Raw genomic sequence first — 7,738 nt, forward strand, 5'->3', positions numbered from 1 at the left:
ATTACTAATGACCAAATGGAAATAAATAAATGGTCTCTGAAGTGTAGGAGAATGTAATACATATTTTAAATTTTAATAGCAGAATCATAATTACCCAAATACTCTAAATTATCAAGTGGTTTTGAATGGAGATGTAGTTCTAAACTTTTGAAAGATTAAGCTAGTATAAATAGAGGAGAACTGAACTGGACTCACATAGAAGAGTTACAGATAAACCATGTCTGATCAAAACCAGTGATATGTTTTAATAATAAAAATCACCACGTTCCTTTCACTTGAAAAAAGTGCCACAAATATTTTACTCTCATAGGAGGATTCTGTGTTATTTAATAAGTAATATAAAACAAAGATCACTTATCTTAGACATCTAAAGTTGTGTAACTAAACTTTCTGTAAAGTTATTTAACATATCCTCGATAGATTAATGAGTGGAGACTTACTTTTAGGCAAACCTATTCTATTAGTTTGCTAAGACTGCCATAACAAAATGCCACAGTCTGTTTGTCTTAAACATTTATTTTCTTACTCTTCTGGAGGGTGACAGTCCAAGATCAAGGTGACAGCATCGGGTGAGACCTTGCTTTGTGGTTTATAGGTACCCATCTTTTCACTGTGTCATCATATGAACCTGGTCTTTATTTTGTGCGTGACTTGAGGCAGAGAGAGAGACAGAGAGGCAGACAGAGAGAGATCTATCTGTTGTGTCTTCTTCTTCTTTTATGGACGAGAGTCCTATTGGATTAGAGACCGACCCTTATGACTTCATTTAATGGTAACTCCCTCCTTAAAGGCCCTATCATCAAATACAGACAAATTGGTGGTTAGGGCTTTAACCTATGAATTTTGGGGGGACACATTTTGGTCCATAACACCTAGAAAGTTATATTAAAGATCAAATAAGTAATCTTGAAGAAGTTTTCAAAAATATCCAAGTCCCATGGTTTCTTTCCACTTTCTTTCCCATCTATCTGTAGAGTGGGGATGGAAAAACAATTAACTGTGGCTTTGTAAATAATTACCACCTCTGCTACTGTATAATACTCATTCAAAAAGCCTTTTAAAAATTTATTTGTTGAGGGTTTTTTAAACCACTTTTTAAAACTCTAGTGGATAAATTTTTAAGAGTTATAAATTCCTTTATTACTAATATATGTTTATTTGTAACAGAATTATCATTTTAAATGAGGTTACTTCTACAGAAATCAGTCATTATATTATTTTTATAATATCTTATTTCATTAGTGATGAAAATTTCAAATAACCAGAATTTAATATTACAGCCCACTTTATATAAATCACCAAATTTGAATGGATAACATTTAGCCATTTGAGATTTAAATATATATGTGGTGAGTTTGGTAAGTTTTGCATGAGGATTTTTACTGTTTTTTTAAATTCCAAGTACTTTCTAATTTCACTTATTACTTGCTCATGAGACTATAACACATTTCTCTTAAATTCCCATTCATTTTAAAAGAATATGGACAACAGCTTCTGGGAGGAAGTGAAGATTTCCCAAAACAATTGGGAAATCTGTCTTGACTTCTGAAAGATAGATTTTTAATGTAACGTTTTACTGTATAACTGGAAGCACCCTTTAAATAAATCAATCATTTTGCATGCAGTTAATCCCTTAGATGGTGAAGCCCTGTTATTTGGTAATTGAAGTGCTTATACCTTAATGAAATACTTATGCCAGAGCCAAAAGTGTTTAGGCTGCTGCTTTGTTTCAGAGATGGTTTTGAAAATGATTTTACAGCAAATCTTTTGTGACTGGAAAAAAAGTTCAAAATAATTAGAAACAATTTAGTTTTAGAATAACTTCTCAAAGAATTGTGAATTAAAATGATTCCCTAGATATTTTAAAGTCTCTCATTAGTTGAAATATTTATAACCAATAATTATTTTATGGTTCTAAAATGCTTACATTTTTGGAAAGAAGAAATATATAGGGTTTTACAGATGTGTCATTTGACAATAATTTTACAATTATAAGTGGCATTTTCCCTAATGACATTAAAACATGGGAGCACAGCCCTTTTGGCAGCCCAGAAATCATGCAGTCATTGTGCAATGCTGGTCTTCTTAGTTCTGATGGTTCTGTTTTTTTGTTTTCCTCTTTCCATTCTGTGGAACTATTTTCCATCACCACTTTATTTTCATCACCTTACTTTTTCAGAGAAATCTTCGTAGACTATGTTCTCTGGTTTCATTTAAAAAGTGTTTCCCAGTTAACTTACACATGATTTATGTAATTCATTTAAAGGCAAATAAATCTGAATATTTTCCTCAAAGAAAATAAGAAATGTATACACCATGAATTCCATGACCTACTATGGTCTTATTTTTTTGTTAAAATAAATTTATTAAAATAAAATAAATTTATTAAAATAAAATTCCATGACCTACTATGGTCTATATTGTTTTCTATATAAAATTAATTCAGCGTGGAATGAAAGGTGTCGAGTGCTAATTTGACTGCTATATGATAATGCTTCAATAACCCAGTCCAAATCTAGCCTAGCTTCAGATGTGTAAGTAATGAAGCTTAAGAAATCCAAAAATAATTTTAATTTATTTGACTTGTGTTTAACTGGGGGACTGGATATTTTCTTTGCACATTTTCAAGAATGCAACATTTAAAGAATGAATGACTAAATGATTTTAGAGAGTTTATTAATTATACTAAAAATTAAATACTCATCTAATACCAGTATTTGTGACTCACTTTTTTGGTTATTTTTGTTGTTGTGGCTTGTTCCACAGAGATATAGACTTGCTCTGAACAACTGTGGGACCGAAGAAAACAAATGCAAGTTCACATACCATATATAAAAATATTTAAAAATATGTCAAGATAACAAACTATTAAATAAAACATGTTCTATCCTTTAAACCTGAAAATTATACATGCCTCAAAGAAAATTGAAAAAGTTGTTGTAAAACTACATTTTACTATATTTTACGTTCTGGTGCATTTCTATGCTCTTTGGCATAGACCCCTAGTTAAGGGCCTCTAGTCACTAAATCTAAAGGCAGTACTGTAACTTGTGATTGTTACTTAATATTTACTTCTTATTGCATTTAGTAGCATTTTCTGCATTCATTACATTCCCAACTAGTGAACTTAGACAAAATGACCTCAAAATATACTTTGTGTAAATACATATTCTAATATACCATGAAAAATAAATGGTGTATGTTTTAGAAAGAATTATAGTGGAATATCTGATGACTCAGAATTGTGAAGTGTTCCTTAAGAAAAAGCAGTAAAACATAACTGTAGTAGACAGTACTGTGATAGTGATCAGCATAAAAAAATTTCAGGAAAATCTGTTCATGAAAATACACTGTAAATGAAGTTTACAAAAAGCATATGAAGAAAATATATTCCATGCATACATGAGAGTAACAGGGCAATACTTATTCTCTATTTCTTATATTTGCACAGGGTGTAGGAGATTTCCACTATTCTCCCCAAGAGAGAAGTAGTTGGTGAGGATATTGGGCTTGACTCCATATACAATAATGAAAAGGGAATTTATAGCCAAGGAACAGGATGGAAAAATGACTAGAGGAAACCTCAGAGGTGAGGAGGGATTCTGTCTAAACCTAGCCAACAGGTTTCTTGCTGAAGGCAGGCCAGAGTGATCAGACATTACCTGGGGAAGGTGGACGTTATGGAACCAGACTAGCTATCAAGGATTCTAGCTAAACTGGCTTAGCAGAATGAACAATGCACAGATGAACATGGAAGTCCAAAAGTCAGGATCTACTTGAGTTCAGGGGAGCCTGAGTAGAGTTTGGTCAAAGAGAGAATCTTTATCACCACCACTCCCCAAAACCCATTGCCAGCTTTATGTTTCTCTATACCTCTTACCAGCTTCTAATACACTATGCAATTAATTTATTCATTTTGTTATTATCTATTTCCCATGCTAAAATGCAAACTTTAAGAGAGCATGGATTTTTATCTCCAATTTTTTATTTGCTATTGACCCATCAACTAGAACATTTACAGCCCATAGTAGGTCTTCAATAAACATTTGTTGATTTATAATCTGTTGCATAGTTTCTGCTGGATCTTTGAAATGAAATAATTCATGAAAATTACTTCTAACAATACCTGGAATAGACCTTCAATAAACAATAGCAGTGATTAATTTGTCTGTTGTATTTTAAGAAGTGAGATATAGAACGGGTTCACATAATGCTGTAGAAAGTGAAAACTGACCACTTGGTTGACAATCCTGAATAAAAGGTGCTATTAGCATACTATTTTGCCTCATACAGATAATTGATTTCACTACTGCTAGAAGTAGTAAATGCAAGAATTCACTGATTTTATTCCCGTGGACATTTCTCTTCTCTTCCACTTAAAGCACCTGAAGTACTGCTGATAAGCAGGTATGAGATTTGACATATATTCTCTAATTAGTCCTGCTTTTCAAGTATGTGAAACACAGACAAAAATCAGAAAGCCAGAAACCTTGCCATGATGTCAAAATAAGAGTAAAAGGAGGCCTTATCTCAAAAAGAGTATTTCTAGTTGAAATACACATTTGCATGTGGAGTAATAAGCATTATACTTCTGAGTAACAAATTCATGGATTTTAGGTACTCTAGGAAGAACAATTACAATGTATCAGTAAATTATTTGCCTAAATTTGACTTACAGATTTCTAGGTGCTTAGGGGATTTTAAACAAGATAAGTACCCTCCCTGTCCTCACTGAGGTTACTGTATCAGAAAGACATGGATTCAATAATGCATTTAGATGAATTTTAAAACAATGTACAATATACATGGTATGTTAGAAACACACCCTGATTGTGGACTTCAAATAACCTTGAGGTCTTCGAAGAGACCCCAGAAGATGAGGTGGCCAAGTTAAGACTGTAGAAGTAAGCAGATATTAACCCAGGTAGAAAGGAGATACAAGAGGAGAAAACAGTATGTGGAGCGGTTGTGAGGTGGGTGTTTCTCTGATCACTACAGAAAACTGGAGAACAGTCTAACTAAAGCACAGAACTTCAAGGGAAGAGGGGTGGGATCACTATATTTCTCTTAAAATGAGCAGATTTTAAATCTTACTGATCTTTTAAAAAAAGGGGGGGAGAGAAGAGGGCAGGGCTGTGACACTGGGATCTTGTGGATGCTGCATTGCTGATTGGCTGAGGTTTGTCTTTGTTACAAATTAAAGTGTCCTCAAAGAAGGGCTTCCCTGGTGGCGCAGTGGTTGAGAATCTGCCTGCCAATGCAGGGGACACGGGTTCGAGCCCTGGTCTGGGAGGATCCTACATGCCGCGGAGCAACTAAGCCCGTGAGCCACAACTACTGAGCCTGCGCGTCTGGAGCCTGTGCTCCGCAACAAGAGAGGCCGCGATAGTGAGAGGCCCGCGCACCGCGATGAAGAGTGGCCCCCGCTCGCCGCAATTGGAGAAAGCCCTCGCACAGAAACGAAGAACCCAACACAGCCAAAAATAAATTAATTAATTAATTAAAAAAAAAAAGAAGTGGTGCATGATGACGGGGGTGGTGAGGCTCAGGAAATGAATAGTCTGGTAACATATATATATATGTGTATGTATATATATATATATATACACATATATACATACACATATATATGTTTATAATCTATCTGAAAGACAAATGAAGCCCTTTGAAGATAAATACGGCATCACTGGAGAGGATGAAATGGAAGACCATGAGAGACAATTTGAAGACTGTGGGCATCCAGATCAAGGTGACCTGACCTAGATTGGTGGCAGTGAAGATACAGAGAGGCGGATAGATTCCAGAGTTACACGAAATAAGTGATTGGATTTGTGGGATGTCCAAGGAAGAGGGATCAAGGGTGAGCTCACTGTTTCTGGCTTGAGAAACTGGGTGCATGTGGTTTACTATTTACTAATATAGAAACAATGGAGGAAAAATAACTGGAAAGAAAGGTAAATGATGAGTTCAGTTTTAGGGAGAAATGCAGGCAATGATTAGCACAGACAGTACTCAGGAGAGAGGTCTGAGCTAAAGATATTGTACATATTTGTCATCAGCGTCATATGCATGGTATTCTGTTTCAACAGAGGTTGAAGGGCATGATCCCAAGAAAGGATTAATTTAAAACTGCTTTTATTAATGATCAGAGAAGAATGAAAATAGTTATACTTTCAAATGGGGATGCAGCAGCCCCTTTCTAAGCCTTATGATATGTGGATACACTTTTATTTTTCAGCTGGTCTCTTGGATGTGAATGCAAATATGTAAATATAATTCATTGTATTCATTGGATCAGGGTTTTGCTCTTTTCAATACAAAACCTCTATTTTCTTTGTTTCTATTTTACTTGTGTTTTCCCCACAAAATACAGTTTTCACTTGTAGAAGCAGCTCAATCATCTGCACTTGAAAACTATTCCCAAATCTGTAATTCCATGTCAGTCGAAATTCTCCATGGGCCTCTTGAGCTTTTACATTTCTTGTGAACCAAGGCAATGGCAGCTTCTCTTTTGGAGAAGCCTGAATCAGACTCCCCAGTATCCGCATTCCTGTAACAAAGCCCACGCAGCGTGCTCATATCAGCTGCCCCTCTTCCCAGCACCCTGTGGGATTGGCACTTGGGAACTGGCACAAGAAAATACTGGTACTGTTGCTACTGCAGTTACCATGAATAATAAAGTCCTTTGTCGCTGACCCCAATGTATCATAACTCCTGCCAGCATCCACGAATAAGAGACAGACTAACATGTTAGCTTGCAAGTTAAGTGACATCAGACCCTACACAGTTCTCCATTAATCTGAAAATCTGAAAGCAACCTATCATTTGCATAAATTAATACATACATGGAGTAATAGAATTCCAAGTATGCAATAGATAAAATGAGAGCTAAATTTATCATGCAATGATATGGGCTACTCAACTTGTATGAAAATGTTAAAATGGGGCTTCAAGAGGTAATCCTAAAAGATAAAGTATCATACCAGATGCAATATTAACTACAGAGAAAATTCTGTCAATTCAGGGATCAAAAAATTCCAGGTTGTTATTTGGTTAGGACATATGCTATTAGTTTGGAATGGAATTCTGATATTATCTATCCTAAAAGATAGGGTTATGTTGCAGCTGAAAATACAGTTTAATGGCTGGGTCGGTGGGGGGAGACTGGGATGGGTATTTGACAGCGTTCCTAATTTCCTAATACATATAAGCATTTCCGAATATACCTGGTTGACTACAGCAGTGGTCCCCAACCTTTTTGGCACCAGGGACCGGTTTCGTGGAAGACAATTTTTCCAGGGACTGGGGGAGGTGGCAGGGGGCGGGGATGGTTCAGGGGTAATGCGATCAATGAGCAGAGTGGTTCAGGCTGTAATGCGAGCGATGGGGAGGGATGGGGAGCGAGCAGCAGATGAAGTTTGGCTCCCTCGCCCACTGCTTACCTCCTGCTGTGCGGCCGGTTCCTAACAGGCCATGGACCGGTACTGGCCCACAGCCAGGTGGTTGGGGACCCTGGGACTATAGCATGTATAGCATGTACACACAGGTATACTCCTAAGATTCAGGGCGTTTGTGCTAATTGTGTGATCTTCAAGTTTTAGAGAAAGGTGTGCACTGGATAGAGGTCTCATTTTGGAAATGGTTAGGAGAAGTAAACTACCACAATATGCACAATATGTATCCCAGAAGCTCTTTGAGCAGCACTAAACAAGAACTCTTCAAGCTGAGGAATTCACAA

At 36.2% G+C, this 7,738-nt stretch overlaps 1 pseudogene across 1 annotated transcript in view; it reads right to left on the reverse strand.

Moving 5' to 3' along the window:
* LOC309623108 (casein kinase II subunit beta pseudogene) overlaps window positions 1-6,548 on the reverse strand; it is a 189,526-nt pseudogene extending 182,978 nt beyond the window's left edge. The window contains exon 1 of the transcript in view: window positions 6,350-6,548. The product of the transcript in view is annotated as a casein kinase II subunit beta pseudogene (transcript). The remainder of the gene's footprint in view (window positions 1-6,349) is intronic.
* Window positions 6,549-7,738: the final 1,190 nt, after the last annotated feature.

The sequence above is a fragment of the Balaenoptera borealis genome, assembly GCF_965194805.1.
Source record: "Balaenoptera borealis genome assembly, chromosome: 2".
NCBI lineage: Eukaryota > Metazoa > Chordata > Mammalia > Artiodactyla > Balaenopteridae > Balaenoptera > Balaenoptera borealis.